At 48.0% G+C, this 17,611-nt stretch overlaps 1 long non-coding RNA gene across 1 annotated transcript; it reads right to left on the bottom strand.

The window, feature by feature from the left end:
• Positions 1-8,376: 8,376 nt before the first annotated feature.
• LOC310751473 lies at positions 8,377-16,979 on the bottom strand. The gene is made up of 2 exons (XR_014542536.1): positions 15,783-16,979; positions 8,377-8,815 (listed from the first exon to the last, which is right to left on the bottom strand). It is a non-coding gene; the product is annotated as an uncharacterized lncRNA (long non-coding RNA).
• Positions 16,980-17,611: the final 632 nt, after the last annotated feature.

Raw genomic sequence — 17,611 nt, forward strand, 5'->3', positions numbered from 1 at the left:
CCTACCTTACTGTATAAAAAGCATTACAGTGGTACCTTGGTTGTTGAACGGCTTGGCTCCCAAACAAATCGGCTCCCAAACACTGCAAACCCGGAAGTAAGTGTTCCGGTTTGCGAACATTTTATGGAAGCCAAACTTCTGGTGCGGCTTCCGTGGCTTCTGATAGAGTGCAGGAAGCTCCTGCAGCCAATCGGAAGCCACGCCTTGGTTTTCGAATGGTTCCTGGTCGTCGAACCGACTCCCGGAATGGATTAAGTTCGACAAGCAAGGTACCACTGTATTCAGAATAGTAGTTTGCCTGACCCAACTAAGGAAGATAACAACACAGTAGAATTCAAAATGGTAAGAATTAATTGCACATTTATTCAAAATCCAATTAAAGCTATTTAATTAATTCAAGAAAGTTACCTTGATCCAATGGTGTCACTTTTTCAAAGACTGATATTCATTTACACCTCCAGTCTCCCCCTGCTTCCTCTTTGCCTCTTAGCACACCCCTAGGCAATGTGCCCCTCCCCCGGGGGGCACCACTACATACTTAGGGAACCATTGACTTAGGAAGCTTTGTGATTCGGTGGCCTATAAATCTTTCTAAATAAATAAAATAACAGGGGCGTCGTGTGTGCGTGGAGACAAATGGAGACTTATCTCCCAGTCCACAAATGAGGAAAACTGCTAGCAAGACATTTAAGGTACTATTGTCTCAGTTAGGACTGCATGGAATACCCCCCCCCCCCAGGTTATAGTTCTCAAGCGGAAAATAGCAATTTCAGAGGGTAATACCTATCTCCCGAGAAACGCTGTGCACAAAGATTCATTGCTTTCTGGTGCTGTCCCCAGCCGCCCAGTCTGGGTGTCACTGTCTCCTTTTTAATTAATTTTTATTTCCCACTGCTTGGAAGGTGGGAGACTTCCCTTTGTTGGAGATTTTTAGATGGTGGTTGGATGGTCTTCTGTCAGGGGTTTTTAAAGCTGTGATATCTGTATTGCAGGGGGTTGGACTAGATGACCCTTCTGCTACCCTTCCAGCCCTACAGTTCTTCAATTCTATTATTCTAAGAGTAGGAAACTGAGAGTAGTTGTTTTTGGATTTGATATCCCGCTTTATCACTACCCGAAGGAGCCTCAAAGCGGCTAACATTCTCCTTTCCCTTCCTCCCCCACAACAAACACAGAGTGTGAGGTGAGTGAGGCTGAGAGACTTCAGAGAAGTGTGACTAGCCCAAGGTCACCCAGCAGCTGCATGTGGAGGAGCGGGGAAGCAAACCCAGTTCACCAGATTACGAGTCCACTGCTCTTAACCACTACACCACGCTGGCTCTCAGGATTCTCTCTTTTGATTCTCAGGAATCAAAATGGACAGGTTTGCTCACCCCTAGGACCAAAGACCAGACAGGTTTGCTCACCCCAAGGTCCATCCCCCTCTGTTATATCAGTACTATAATTAATCTGAGTTTGGTTGCTGGGATAGCTCAGTCGGCAGAGCATGAGACTCTGAATCTCAGGGCTGTGGGTTCAAGTCCCACTCTGGGCAAAAGAGCCCTGCGTTGCAGGTGGTTAAACTAGATGACCCTCATGGTCCCTTCCCGATCTACAATTCTGTGATTCTTGCTTAGGCATTATGGAGCTGGGGGAAACAAGAAGCCAGCCACCGGTACAGCTGCAGATCACAGTTATTTGGAAAGGTTTGCTTATAGGTGGTGATAACAGGCAAGATGGCTGCCAGAGCAGGGGGGGAAGAGGCTAGGGGCCACAGGGACTCCCTTATCTCTGATTGACGCCAAAACGTAAGTTCTTCCATCAGGTGGGCCGGAAGGGGTGGAGTCTATCCAGTGCCTATGCCCAACCGCTTACATCTGTAGTAAATAAAGTTCTGGCCCGATTTCACCCAAATATTTGTTGTCATGTCTCTTATGCTTGGTATTGGGGAGGACCGAAGTGAAAGTGGGGCTGCCTTGGCACATAACGGAAAACTGGGGAAGTAAAAACATCCCTGTTAGTTTCTGGAGAAAGTGAGAGGTAAAAGCTGCGTTGATTTGCCATCATGCCAAACGTCTTCTTCTGCTTCTTCCCCAGCTAAAACTCCAAAGCATGAAAGCCCTTTTGAAACTCATCATTCCTGGGCAACTGTGCTCCCTGCTGGAAAGAAAAGGGAACCTTGATTGTCATGGCACCAGCTGTTTCTTTCTCTAAGGCAGGAAAAACAAAACAAAAACACAGAGCAGGGATACTCATCAGCCATTCATTGCTCTTGCAAACATCTTTGCACCAGGAGCGGAGAAATGGTCTCTCTCTCTCTCTGTGTGTGTGTGTGTGCACGTGCGCATGTGTGTACGTTGCCAGATTTGTACCTACTGAAAGCATCAGACTTTGTTAATAAATGAGTCGCTAAGCAGAAACAGCCTGCTCGTGTCACAAGCCAAAGACTCTCTCTCTCTGCTTAGTTGCATTCAAAGGACACATGTTTTCTTTTCCAGACAGGTGGTGGTGGTTCCCACCAGGGCCTAAAATGCTCCAAATACTGCCACTTTCCCTCTTAGGGGACTTGCTGCAGATCCTTGATCATTTTGGCTGCTCCTTCCTGAAACTTTTCCACCCCTATAATATTGTTACACACCACCCCAATCTTCAACCAGCTGGAGACTCCAGGGGTTCCTTGCGCTTATCCAGGTTTTCTTGGAAGGAAAGTCCACAAAGACTATCATGTCTTTAGGATATATTGTTAAGTCGTGGGTGAACATATCAGACAACACAGCGATTCTTCAAAGAGCTCTTGTTTATTCAGAGGCCAGAACAGAACTGAACTGAAGGGTTCAGCCAGCCTACTTATATAGAGCTCCAGTACAACGTAACTGTAACAACTTTCTGTAACTATCCAATCACTGAACATCTCTTTCGATCCCTTATTTGCATATGTGGACCTGAACTATCTACAGTATCCCCCTGCTGGCCCAGGGTGAGAACTTCAGTACATAACATATATGGTTTTATTTACACATATATACAGCCTGGGCACAAGATGGAGGAGCTCACAGCACTAGCACCCCAACAGATCTCACTTCTCTATTAGTCAAAGATTTGAATCCAGTGCTGAGGAAGCAGCTCTCTGTGTCTCCAGCTTCCAGCTTGCTTCCAGCTCAGCTCACACCACTCTGCCTATTGTTAGGCAGGTAGGGAGGTGGCCCCCTTATTTCTTCTATGGTACAAAGGCAATTTCTTTGATTATACTAATCACGGTGCATAACTAGGCAGCCAAAACCTGTAGCAATATCCTTTCTGAGCTGCCTGTGGAGAAGAGCTCTGGTTTTTTTGTTTAAAGCAGAGCAACATAGGATAGACAAAAAAACAAACCTTTAGGCTTTTAACTTTTTTTTTTTTAAAAAAACCCTCACCTGGCTCCTGTCTGGGGTGAACATGATTTGGCTTCCTAGCTGCAGTTTAGCTACTCTGCCAACACACCAGTAGAGCCTAGATTGGATGTATATTTCTTCCGGCATATGGCACACTCCCTCTGAACAAGGAGTTTCCATTCGTTCTGCAAAAAAGCGACCCGGCGGCCAAGGGAAATCTTTGGCGTTTTCTGAGTCTCCTTGCATGCATTCCTCCAGCGAAGAAGAACAACACGCGGCCTCCGGGGACCGGTTGATTTTTTTATGGCTGAAAAGTGACAAACGGTCCCTGGCTTTCCAGGCCCTGAGGCTCTGCCTGCATCATGCCTGGCGTGGGGAGTGATACATGGCCATCAAGGAGCGGTCGGTCTTCATGGTTTCGTGGAAGTGCTGTTGAGAGGCAGGTTAGATGTCGAAAAAATAATTCATGGGCCAGGAGGGAAACGGTTTCACATCTCTGGGAATTGACCTGTCATCCAAGACACCTGCTGTTAAGAAGAAAAAAGAATAGAGAGTTTTTCCCCCCTTGATGGTGCCCTGTGCATGGAAATGTGTGACCTTTTCCTGGGACTGAAGAACAACTGTGTGCTGTTGTGAACCACAGGGGATCTAAACAATGAATGAATGAATGAATGAATGGGTGCTTCAGTCCATTTAACTGGTAGATTAGCCCACTGCAAGCAGAGTTGATTAACCAGTGAAGATCATTTTAAACTGGTGAGTCTGTGAGCTTAGGGGCTATAGCTCTATGGCAGGGGCTATTGATGGCCGCTTGCCATGATGGCTCTGCTCTGCTTCCTTGGTCAGAGGCAGTAATACGTCTGAATACCAGTTGTTGGAAATGGCCGGAAGGCAGAGTGCTCTTGTGCTCAGGTCCTGCTTGAGGGTTTTAATTTCCTGAAATAGGAGTCTTCACTTACCGGTATGTTGAATTGCTGTGTATTTTTAGTGTGGGGTTTTTCCTTTGGCAGTAGTAGCTCTCTCATGCGATTGGCTGACTGTGAGTCACATGAGAGAGGCGTTCCATTCTGTTGTGACTGTTATTCAAGTAACTGTCGTTTTTAACCATTTTCTGTTCTTCTCTCTCTCTCTGTGTGAGGGAAAATGGCTGCTGAGAGAGGCTTCAGTGTGGACAGTGTGTTTCAGTGTGGTCTGCCTGGGGTGAAGCAGAGGAAGATCCCTAAATGTTAATGGGGAGAAACCTGTGCTCTCTATAAGGAACGAAGTGAACAAGCATGAGAGATGTTCTTCTCAGTTATACGTTTATGAAAGTAAAGTTCTTTTGAATATTAAGAGTCTGGACATTGCATATCATCTATATACAGTGGAACCTCGGTTGTTGAATGTAATCCATTCCAGAAGACCGTTCGACTTCCGAAACGTTTGTCAACTGAGGCGCAATTGCCGGTCGGCAAAATCCATTGACAAAATGGAGAAAAGTGCCTCGGAAGCCATTCAACTTCTGAGGTGTGTTTGAAAACGGAAGCATTCACTTCCAGGTTGTCGGCGTTTTAAAACCGAAACATTTGACTTTCGAAGCATTCGACAACTGAGGTGCCACTGTATATAGATATAGATATAGATATATATACCCTAGTGTAGGTTCTAACTAACCTGTTGGTCATCCGTAAGATAGAAATGACTACAGGAGATATGGCTATGCCTATATCCCCCAGGCAATCGTGTATAAAGTTTGGTTTCAGTATGAAGCTCTCAGGAGAGACTTTGGGGGCATGATTAACTTTAGGAAGTGTATGAGGGTGAGAGCGAGCCAGCCATGGTGAATGATTTGATATCGATTCCCTACAGGCAGGTTCCATTCATTCCGAGTTCCAGAAGGACATTTAATCTTTGTTAAAAATAAATAAGTTCAATTATTGGAAAGGGGCAAAAAATACAGTAGCGTATTTATTGCAAGTAAATCAAAAGTAATTACTCTGGGAAAAGTTCTATTTTGGAGGCTTTCAGCCACACGTTGCATGCTGTGTCTCTGATTGTCATGGGGGAAAAAAAAGAATTTGGAAGTGATGGAGCAGAGATGTGCTTGTGCTTGCGCTGTGTGCGAGTGTTGAGCGAAGAGAGGAAGAGCACTGAGTTTCAGGCAAGGCCAATTGACAGACCTGGATACTTTGCATTTTAGGGTGGGATGAGGTGGAGCTCATTTGTGGCCAGGAAAAGCAGATACCTGAGCAAGTCTGCGTAAGGAGTGTCAGTGGACCCATTCAAGCCCCTTGGCTTGGTGTAGCTGATCGCAGGAAGCTGCCTGATACTAAGTCAGACCATTGGCCCATTTACCTCAGTACTGTCTACACTGACTGGCAGTGGCTCTCCAGGTTTTCAAGCAGGGGACATTTGCCAATTTGCATTTTCCTGGTGCAGAAAGTATTGATCTGATGTGTAGAGATCTTTCCTATTCTAATTCATTCAAGAGGGTTCTGGAGACTTCTCTGTGTGAAAGAAAGTTGCAGAAAGTTCATGATGTTTGGGTTATTACTTCGGAGAAGTGGAGTACAGCTGGCTTAAACTGGTTCTGTTATCTCTTTCTGTCAAGGTCATGCTGTCTATAAAAGTAAGGCCAGGAGGAGCCTGGGATTCACTCTTTTCTATCTCTTTTTCCTTCTGCTGTGGTGTTCTGCACATAATATGCTTAATGTTAAGGTCTATGGACAGTGCCAGTCCTGAATGTATTGGATTTGTGACCATTATGCTCATTTGCCTTTAGTAGCAGTAAAGCTCTGCTGCATGAAATATTAATTGTCTCTGGTCTATTTTTTGGGGAATTCTGCAATGTGTTAAGTTTTTACTCTGCTAACTATACATTGGAATCTACTCTGGATCAATGTTGTTGTTGTTGTTGTTGTTGTTGTTTAGTCATTTAGTCATGTCCGACTCTTCGTGACCCCATGGACCAGAGCACGCCAGGCACTTCTGTCTTCCACTGCCTCCCGCAGTTTGGTCAAACTCATGCTGGTAGCTTCGAGAACACTGTCCAACGATCTTGTCCTCTGTCGTCCCCTTCTCCTTGTGCCCTCCATCTTTCCCAACATCAGGGTCTTTTCCAGGGAGTCTTCTCTTCTCATGAGGTGGCCAAAGTATTGGAACCTCAGCTTCAGGATCTGTCCTTCCAGAGAGCACTCAGGGCTGATTTCCTTAAGAATGGATAGATTTGATCTTCTCGCAGTCCATGGGACTCTCAAGAGTCTCCTCCAGCACCATAATTCAAAAGCATCAATTCTTCGGTGATCAGCCTTCTTTATGGATCAATACTCTGGATCAATACTGAATAGAATTCAATGACAACATTCTCAGCCCGAACCTGTAGATTCTGCCAGGAACTGAATCTGGGACCTACTGCATGAAAAGCAGATGTTCTGCTACTCGGCCCTTCCCAAATAGGAACATGGGAAGATAGCTTTAACTGAGCCAGATTATTGATCCATTCATCTCAGTGCTGTTGACACTGACTGGCAGCCACCCCCCAGGGTTTCAGGTAGGGGACATTCCCAGCCATAGCTGGAGATGCCATTGACAATTGAAACTGGGACCTTCTGCATGCAAACAGCTGTTCTTCCACTTTGCCACACACTTCCACCTTATTATAGACCTTCCACCTGCTCCACTTTGAATGGGACATCCTGGATCTACAGAAGGCTTCTGTTTTAATTCCCAGATGTCTCACTTCCTCTGCCACTGCCAAGGCGAGGCCAAGGCTGCCTGCACAGCCACTGTGGCAAAGCCTCCTCTGTCTCTAGGTCTCAGCCACGGCCGCTGACGCCTTTCTGGAAGCGGCTTGGAAGAAGAGAGAGCCCAGCTGGTGAAGGTAAGGTTGCAGGGTGGTGGGGTGGCAGCAGCAGCCATGGTGGGCCGAAGTGGACTGAGTGGGCAGGGAGGCGAGCGGTAGGGTGGCAGTGGCAGGCTGATGTAGCCTATGCGGGTGGCTGTGAGAGTGGCTAGGCCACACAGGGATAGGGATAGGGATAGGGATAGTGGCAGTGGCAGTGGCAGTGGCGGGCTGAAGTGGCCTGAGCCAGGGTAAGGCGGCATGGTTAAGGGCAGGGGTGAACAAAGGCTAGCCGACACTCGGGGTGGGAGAAACCACCGGCTGCGCACGCGTTGCGCCGCTACGTACGACACATGCATGGCATCGTTATGTAGGGTGCATGTGCGGCATCACTACGTACAGCGCACATGCGTGACACCATGCATGTGTTGTATGTATTGGTTTGCCACCAGCGCCGCCCAAGCGCTGTACGGACGGTGGTGGGATCCTCTGCTCATGGCTGCAGTGGCGATGGAGGGATCCCACCACTGTCCATATGGCGTTTGGGCACCCCTGCCGGCAAACTGCTATGTACAGTGCATGTGTGGCATTGCTACATACAGTGCATGCGTGCGACACTGCACATGCGTTGTACGTAGCGGTTTGCTGCCGGCACTACTCAAATGCCATACGGATGGTGGCGGGATCCTCTGCTCGCTACTGCATCCGTGAACGGAGGATCCTCCACACATGGCTGAGGCGGCGTGATGGCTTCTTGTGCCACCGCGCCCGGGGTGGCAGGGCGAGCACCCTGCGGGGTGCCTTCTTGTCACCCCCCCAGACACGGCACCCGGGGTGCATGGCCCCCCCTTGCGATGCCACTAGTTAGGGCGATGTTCCGGATTTATCTTGGAAAAAGTTGGAGCGTATGTTATAAGCGAAGTCATCCCAGCCAGCAGATCTACTGCAGGCCTTGGTTAGGGGCAGATCCGACGTTTTCCGCAAGCAGCAAAGCTGAGCTCTCAGCAGCAACTCCACCCAAGACACAGATTCAGAGGCATTTCTCGTATGCCTCTAGGAATAAAGCTGGAGCGAGCTCCTATTCAGCAGAAGTTTAAAACGAACAATGCTGCATAAAGGGATTCCCCCCTCCCTCAGCTTGAAAACCGTGGCCTTTCGCACAATGGAATAAAATGGGAGCGCGGGAGAGAGAGAGAGAGACAGAAATTGAATCTCAGCACTTGTTCCTGAGAAAGAGAGAGAGGAAGCCCTTTATCCACCTTTAGAGGAAAATGGTACCTGGCTGTCATTAGAGAAAGGGATCATTTTTCTTGGCCGCACAATATTTCAAGGCAATCAGCAGCCACTTAATTACCCCGTGGGATTCTCTCAATAAACGGGTCTCGCTAAAGGGGGCTGTGCGAGAGCCCCGCAAAAAGGTTACCCAGAGAACCGTTTTTGTCAGTCACAGTTATTTCAGATAATAGTCCAAAGTTCAACAGCATTCATATTGGTCCTCTGGATTCAATTGATTTTGTTAAAGTTCACTCTGGCAGTCGGAGCCCGTGACTGCAGCGATTGCAGTCCAGGGACCCTTCCCGGAAAGTTATTGGCATTCCAGGCATGTGGCGGTTGAGATGGCAGTTCATGATGGCTGCGAAGACGGCTGGACCGGTGGCAGGGAAGAAAAAGAGGGAGTTTGTTTCCCGATTACCAAGTAAATACTTTGCAGTAATTACAACTTTAAATTCTAAAAGCGGTGATCTATAGGAGTAATATCACATGTATAGGCAAGAGGGGAGTTTCTGCGGCCATCAGGGAACGGAGCGTTGGCAGAAGGATTAGATTAGTGGTGAAATGAAGGCAAGGCAGTGAAAATGAAAAATGAACGGTGCCCGAGACGGTGCTGCTCGTGGCTGACTCAACCTGCCGACAACGTCAAACAGGGATCTATCGTCACGGCCCCTTCCGACTCCCGTTTGCTAAGTGAAAGATGGAGTTTGCCTCCAGTTGCAGAGAACCGCCATTACACCCAAATGGACCTCATCATGATAAAGAATGATAACATTGCATTCCACCGAGTGGAAGAGGGGTACAGTGGTACCTCGGGTTAAGAACTTAGTTCATTCTGGAGGTTCGTTCTTAACCTGAAACTGTTCTTAACCTGAGGTACCACTTTAGCTAATGGGGCCTCCCGCTGCCGCCGCCACACGATTTCTGTTCTCATCCTGAAGCAAAGTTCTTAACCCAAGGTACTATTTCTGGGTTAGCGGAGTCTGTAACCTGAAGCGTCTGTAAGCCGAGGTACCACTGTATTGCAAAATCCACCGGGTAGCCTGAGGGGAACTCTGACTGCAGATGGCACGGTTTGCTGTGGGTGGCTGAGGCACTCACCTTGGCACCCACCGAAATGGATCTCATTCTGACAAGAATCCTAGACATTCCACACAATAATACGGGGATGCTAACTTGTTCCTCAATGCTGACAGCTCCTTTCTCAGGTGATTCCCATTCTGCAGCTGCTTTGGCTGCCAAATCTGTCCTTCAATTTCCTTTTGATTTCAATTTGTCCTTTCTGATGTGCTTGGCAGAGGACTACTGCCACCTCCTAGGGGGCCCACACTGCTTCCAGGACAGCAATGATTTCTGAGCCATAATTTACTGCCTTTCCTGTAGACTTGGGATGACTCCTTTCCTCCGGGCCCCATGAGGATGCAGTGTTGTGAGGGCATGCTTTGAAGGAGCGTCTCCACCCCCATCGTTCAGCCCGGACACTAAGTTCCAGCTCCAAGGGCCTTCTGGTGGTTCCCTCACTGCAAGAAGCGAGGTGACAGGGAATCAGGCAGAGGGCCTTCTCGGTAGTGGTGCCCAGCCTGTGGAATGCCCGCCTGTCAGATGTTGAAGAAATAAACAACTCCCTGACTTTTAGAAGACATCCGAAGGCAGCCCTGTTTAGGCTGCATTCCCAAGCCTATCTCTGTAAATACTGAATGAAAAAGCAGATGGTAAGGACTTTTGCTTGTCTTAATTAATTGATATACTGCCCTATACCCAGAGGTCTCAGGGCAGTTCACAGAATAAAATCACAATCTATAAAATCAAAATAAGAACAATAACCCAGTAACAGCCCCCCCCAAGAGCCACATTTTAAAAGGGTATAGGATGTCTATCAGGTCAACCAAAGGCCTGGTTAAAAAGGAACGTTTTTGCCTGGCGCCTAAAGGTGAATAATGAAGGCGCCAGGCGAATTTCCCTGGGGAGAGCATTTCACAGATGGGGAGCCACTGCAGAGAAGGCCCCGTTCTCATGTTGCCACCCTCCGGACCTCTCGAGAAGGAGGCACATGAAGAAGGGCCTCAGAAGATGATCTCAGGGTCCGGGTAGGTTCATATGGAAAGAGGCAGTCCTTCAGGTATTGTGGTCCTAAGCCGTTGTCTTATCTGTTCCTGGCAACCTGCCATGGGGTTTGGTTCCTCTGCTACCTGACAGCCCTGCTGCTCTGGTTCCTGTGCATCGACCCCAATTGACCCCCTTGTCACCCTTTGTCACCCCGTGAGTACTTCCTACACAAACTTCTCTTTCCCATCCCAGCTTGCCCAAGTGTGTCCTAGTCTCGGCTATACCCCTTCCCAGAATCTTCCCCCTCCTCCCTGTTGTCCTGCCAGTTCATGTCCTTCCACTTCCATCACGAGTGGTAGAAGGAGCTCAAAGACTTGGAAGCTGAGGATCCTGAGGAGGGATTCAGTGGGCTGTCACCAAATCAGTCCACGTCGGCCCAGCATGCAAGTTATCTAAGTGTCGGATGTTTTCAGGTTTGAATCAGAAGCCCTGGGAGCAAGGCACTGACTAGCAAAAGCTAGGTAAAGGTAAAGGTACCCCTGACCAACAGATCCAGTCGTGACCGACTCTGGGGTTGCGCGCTCATCTCGCTCAAGAGGCCGGGAGCCGGCGCTTGTCCGAAGACAGCTTCCGGGTCACGTGGCTAGCGTGACTAAGCCGCAGCTGGCGAGCCAGCACCAGCGCAGCACACGGAAACGCCGTTTACCTTCCCGCCAGAGCAGTACCTATTTATCTACTTGCACTTTGGGGTGCTTTCGAACTGCTAGGTTGGCAGGAGCTGGGACCGAAGACGGGAGCTCACCCCGTCGCACGGGGATTCAAACTGCTGACCTTTCGATCAGCAAGTCCTAGGCACTGTGGTTTAACCCACAGCGCCACCCGCGGTCCCTTGCTAGCAAAAGCTAGCAAGACTTTTTTTTGGAGAGGGGACATTTGGCATGTTTGGAATGTTGAGAAAGTGCCATGGGTGTCTATCACAAAATGGCTGCTGGGTGGGTATGACGAGGCACAAAATGGCTGCCGCATCTGAAAGAAAGAAGCAGAAGCAGAAAAAGAGAGTGTCAACTGACCTGTGGCGTAGTGTGTGTGTGTGTGTGGGTGGCGGCACAGGAACGGTTTCCTTGGGCGTAAAATTGTTAGGGGGTGCAAAATTTCAACACTCAGTGCTGTCTCAATACAGTTCCGCTGAAAATGGCTTCTTCATACAAACCAAGAAATGATTTCCCCGGACAACGGAACAACTCTTCTTTTCTTATCTCTGTGACTGCGATCTCCTGGGTGATATGGACGCCAAAAGGCAGTTGAATGCACATGTGTGCTTCATCCTTTCCCCTCCTATCCACCCACCCACCCGCTCTGAGCTGTCTCGGGTGCTGGCAACCCATGCTACGTCACTGCAACTGATAAATACCTGGTGGGGACTTGGCTTGTGCACCACCACCCACCTCCAGCAAAAGATAACTGAGGGATAACTGAGGGCCCATGGCTTAGTGCATAGCATCTGCTTTCATGCAGAAGGCCTTGGTTCAATATCCTGTGGTATCTCTCCTGTGGATATTCCCTGCCTGAACCCTTGTCCCCTGTCAGCGGCAGCTCCTCTTATGTGGAATCACCTCCCTAGTAAGCTGCGCCTGACCCCGTCTCTCTGTACTTTTAAATGGTTAGTTAAGATGAATCTTTTTCAGTGAGTGTTTGGAGCAGGAGAGATCCGATTGCTGCTACTTTGATCAGTCATTTCTCTTTTGCTATTTGTTGCGTGTTTTTCGAACGATTGTGCTGTTGGATGGGTTTTATTGATTTCTGTCTGTTTGCCTTGTTATAAACCACCTTGTGGTTCGTGTGAAGGCAGGCATATAAATTATCTTAAGCATATGAATAAAAATAACGACTATGCGTGATTCCTATGTGTTCCTGTCTAGTTTCATGGGAAAAACAAATACTGCGAATGGTGGTCTGGCTGCCTTGGTGGGAGAAATGAGAAGCAGGACTAATTCCATCAGCCTTTCTGAAAGACTAGCTCCATCAGGCTGTTTCTATGCTAGCTGGCATGAACTTCTATTTAAGAATCATTGTCTGAGTTTGCTTTTTTCCTCTTCCCTCCCTGTCCCTTTCCCCTTGTGTGTCGTGCCTTTTAGATGGTAAGTCTGTGGGCAGGACTGTCTTGTGTTAATCTATTGTATGGAAGCCCGTCTGGCAGACTTTACCCAGAGAGCCCCAATTTCTCCCCACCTTTATGCGCAAAAGCAGCCCTTATCACTAGACCCAATGCGTCCTACATCATTGCACACAGGTTTTGTGGAGGAAGCTAGAACAAAAAGAATGCAATAATCTTTTTAATATTCCCAGCAGAGAAAACATAATCAAATATGAATGTGATGCAACATATGAATCTATAAACCTGAGCCATATTGCTGTGCCATCCCCTTAAAACCCAGAAGCGGCTCCCCGTTGCCTAATAAGCAGGCTCTGAATGTTAATCAGAGCATTATTGGCCCAGGATGACAAGGCGGGGATGAGCATAAAGCTAAAGAGGATCTCAGGAGATAGCAGCAGGATTTCCAGTCCTGAAAACCGCCCTGAGACCTCTGGGTGTGGGGCGGTATATAAATTCATAGAATCATAGAATCATGGAGTTGGAAGAGACCACAAGGGCCATCGAGTCCAACCCCCTACCAAGCAGGAAACACCATCAGAGCACTCCTGACATATGGTTGTCAAGCCTCTGCTTAAAGACCTCCAAAGAAGGAGACTCCACCACACTCCTTGGCAGCAAATTCCACTGTCGAACAGCTCTTACTGTCAGGAAGTTCTTCCTAATGTTTAGGTGGAATCTTCTTTCTTGTAGTTTGGATCCATTGCTCCGTGTCCGCTTCTCTGGAGCAGCAGAAAACAACCTTTCTCCCTCCTCTATGTGACATCCTTTTATATATTTGAACATGGCTATCATATCACCCCTTAACCTCCTCTTCTCCAGGCTAAACATGCCCAGCTCCCTTAGCCGTTCCTCATAAGGCATCGTTTCCAGGCCTTTGACCATTTTGGTTGCCCTCCTCTGGACACGTTCCAGTTTGTCAGTGTCCTTCTTGAACTGTGGTGCCCAGAACTGGACACAGTACTCCAGGTGAGGTCTGACCAGAGCAGAATACATTGGCACTATTACTTCCCTTGATCTAGATGCTATACTCCTATTGATGCAGCCCAGAATTGCATTAGCTTTTTTAGCTGCCGCGTCACACTGTTGGCTCATGTCAAGTTTGTGGTCAACCAAGACTCCTAGATCCTTTTCACATGTACTGCTCTCAAGCCAGGTGTCACCCATCTTGTATTTGTGCCTCTCATTTTTTTTTGCCCAAGTGCAATACTTTACATTTCTCCCTGTTAAAATTCATCTTGTTTGTTTTGGCCCAGTTCTCTAATCTGTCAAGGTCATTTTGAAGTGTGATCCTGTCCTCTGGGGTGTTAGCCACCCCTCCCAGTTTGGTGTCATCTGCAAATTTGATCAGGATGCCCTTGAGTCCATCATTCAATAAATAGTAATAATAATACACTGGTACCTTGGTTCTCAAACTTACTTTATTCTGGAAGTCTGTTCGAAAACCAAAGCGTTCCAAAACCAAGGCGTGCTTTCCCATAGAAAGGAATGCAAAACAGATCAATCCGTTCCAGACTTTTAAAAACAACCCCTAAAACAGCAACTTCCCATGAATTTTACTATCTAATGAGACCACTGATCCATAAAATGAAAGCAATAATCAATCTACTTTACTATAAAATAAATAAGACAGTATTGTAGATGTTAAAAAATAAAATTATTATTTTTTTCTTACCTGCACTGATGGTAGTCATTGTTTGGATGGGAGGCTTTTATCCATTTCCGCAGTCACACAATCAGTCAATCAGTAGCTGAACTGGGTTCCACACAGTCACAAAAACAAATGAACCAAAAAAGCCTCAAAAACACAAAATAAATAGCAAAAACAAAAGCACCAAACTTAATACGTTCTGGAAGTCCGTTTGACTTCCAAAATGTTCGAAAACTGAGGTGCGGCTTCTGATTGGTGCAGGCACCCTGGAAACAATAGCCGACAGCCATATTGGACATTCGGCTTCTGAATTTTTTTCGAAAACTGGAATACTTACTTCCGGGTTTTTGGCGTTTGGAACCAAGGCGTTTGAGTACCAAGGTACCACTGTAATAACAAAGGGGGTATTATCAAAATGCGTTAGTTAGGATCCACAAGGAGCGCTGAAATGTGTCAAAGGGATTTTTGGAGTGGGGAGGGGAAGTGTGGAAAGAATGCCATGCCTCTCAGGAAGTATGGAATGGCAAGGAGGAGAACTGAATCCCTTGGCCAGAGAAGCAGCAGCTGCAGGGAGCTGGTTTCTGTGCTCCAAGCTGCTCTGCCACTGTCCCCATGCCTAGAAAGCACGGTGGCCTTCCATTTGCTCCACCGCTTTCCCTGAGGAAAACCCAATTGACATTTGCTCCAATTCAGAGGTGGGGTTCCCCCGGGGAAAAGCAGTGGGACAGCTGGAAGTGGGGATGAGACCCTACTCTGGCCTTCTCCATCAAACAGAAGACTAGAGGCCACTGGGAGGCCATACCTCCCAGGGGCGTAGCGTTGTTTGCCGACTCCCGGGGCAGGTGCGTTACAAGCTCTGGAGGCGAAGGCAGAGGGCGCTCATCCAGTCCTTGCCGCTGATGCTGCCAGGCTTAGTGCTCCAGGCAGGGACGGGGCATGAAGGGTTCTCTGCCCCAGCACTTATTACTGATGGGCAAGGGGACACACCAGGAGGGGACAGGGCACAGAGGGTGCACACCGGGGATTGGGGGGTGGTGCTGGTTTGTTTCATTCTAATTGTGTGCCCGGGGCAATAATCACAATCATCATCATCCCAATAATTTATTATTTATACCCCACCCATTTGGCTGGGCCTCCCCAGCCACCCTGGGCGGCCCCCCAAAGAATATTAAAAACACGATAAAACACCAAACACTAAAAACTTCCCTAAGCAGGGCTGCCTTCAGATGTCTTCTAAAAGTCAGATAGTTGCTTATTACCTTGACATCTGGTGGGAGGGCGTTCCACAGGGTGGGCGCCACTACTGAGAAGACCCTCTGCCTGGTTCCTTGTAACCACACTTCTCACAGGGAGGGAGTCACCAGAAGGCCCTTGGAGCTGGACCTCAGTGTCCAGGCTGAACGATGGGGGTGGAGATGCTCCTTCAGGTATACTGGGCCGAGGCCTCTGCCCCCGCACGATCCACCTCCCCCCATGCTACGCCACTGGTACTTCCTGTCTCCCAAAGGAGGTCACTGTAGAGGGAAGGACAACCTGGCCCCATCCACAGGCCAGGGAAGGAGCAGCTGCAAGGAGCTTGTTTCTTTGCCCTCTGCCGGACAGTACATCCTGCTCCAACTTCCAGTTGACCTGGGACTACAGAGATGGTTCCTTCTGGTTCCTTCCATTAGCCAGGCCATTAAGGGCTACTAGGTCATGCTTTACTGAGGTTTGCATTATGACACGTTCATGTCTATTATTACAACCCATTGCAAGCTTACTTGAGAGTCATTGGCTCAAAAGGTGGTATCCAAATCAGTGAATCCAGCTATTAATAACAAGAAGGGTTCAAGTATCTTAACGGCATCAGAGGCTGTTGGCTCTGTATCAAGGGAGAGGTCTGATATTTTGCAATAGTTGGTGCACCCATTGCAGGTTTTCTGTCCCCCCCCCAACCCCTGCCTTTCCCTCCTCTTACCTCCTGCAAGATAGCTGGAAATCAATCAAGCCTTTTCATTTCACTCCCACTTAGCAAGCATCCTCATTATTAATAATTGGATAGCTTAATTTTAATTCCATTTATTCAAATCATTATTCCGCCCATTGATCAATACAGTGGTAATTAGATTAACAAATACAGAGTGATTAACGGCCACAGGAAATGCAGTTTAATTAATTTAAATGAAGCACTTTTGCTTTTTTTTTTTTAGAGGAGGAGGTGAAAATCACCCCAGACCGTTTTAGTTTATTTATTCCTCAGGTGGGAGGGAGCTGTATAGAATCTCCCAAAGTGATGCGAGGCTTCCCCATCCCTATTAGTTTTAAATATTAAAAACTGAAAATTGAGTTGGGATCTAAGGTAAAAGTGCATCTTTCACGAAAAAGCAGAAGTTTAGGAAACACAAAATGCACAGTATTGTGAGCTACTGCAGAGGCAGGCAATCGGTAGCCCTAAGGCCACAATGAGTAGTAGCTATTGATGCCCTTACCTACTCTACATGAATTCACTTAATACCATCTGTGCTGCCAAATACAGCAGTTCTTTCCAAGGATATCAGGACAAAAGGAATGAGGAGGTGGAAGAGGAACCAAAACAGTTTGATTAACAAATAAACAGCAGGCATGCAAAGCATAAAATAAAACATACCCGACAGGGGCTACCCACTCTCCCCTTTAGCTGCCCGGAGCCCCAGGTAGAGCAGCAGGAGAAAGACCCTGACCATCGGTGTCCCAGCATCAGGTTCTTTGATCTGGGCAGAAGCTCATCGGGCCCCTCCCACCTATGGCTTTTATAGCCTGCCTTGATGTAATCAAGTGCACCCGGCATTAAAGCAAAGGTAAAGGGACCCCTGACCATTAGGTCCAGTCGTGGCCGACTCTGGGGTTGCAGCGCTCATCTTGCTTTATTGGCCGAGGGAGCCGGCGTACAGCTTCCAGGTCATGTGGCCAGCATGACTAAGCTGCTTCTGGCGAACCAGAGCAGCGCACGGAAACGCCGTTTAACTTCCCGCCAGAGCGGTGCCTATTTATCTATTTGCACTTTGACGTGCTTTCAAACTGCTAGGTTGGCAGGAGCAGGGACTGAGCAACTGGAGATCACCCCGTCGCGGGGATTCGAACTGCCGACCTTCTGATCGGCAAGTCCTCGGCTCTGTGGTTTAACCCACAGCGCCACCTGCGTCCCTGCACCTGGCATTACTCATGATTAATACAGAGCAGCTGAGAGTCTCCCACTACCTGCAGCCGGCAACCAGCCAGCACTTGCAACACAGAAGAACCCAATAAACTCCCGACAGGTGTGTGAAACACAAGAATCCACCAGCCCTCAAACTGGGGATGTT

This window comes from Podarcis filfolensis (genome assembly GCF_964270895.1).
Source record: "Podarcis filfolensis genome assembly, chromosome: 16".
Taxonomy (NCBI): Eukaryota; Metazoa; Chordata; class Lepidosauria; order Squamata; family Lacertidae; genus Podarcis; species Podarcis filfolensis.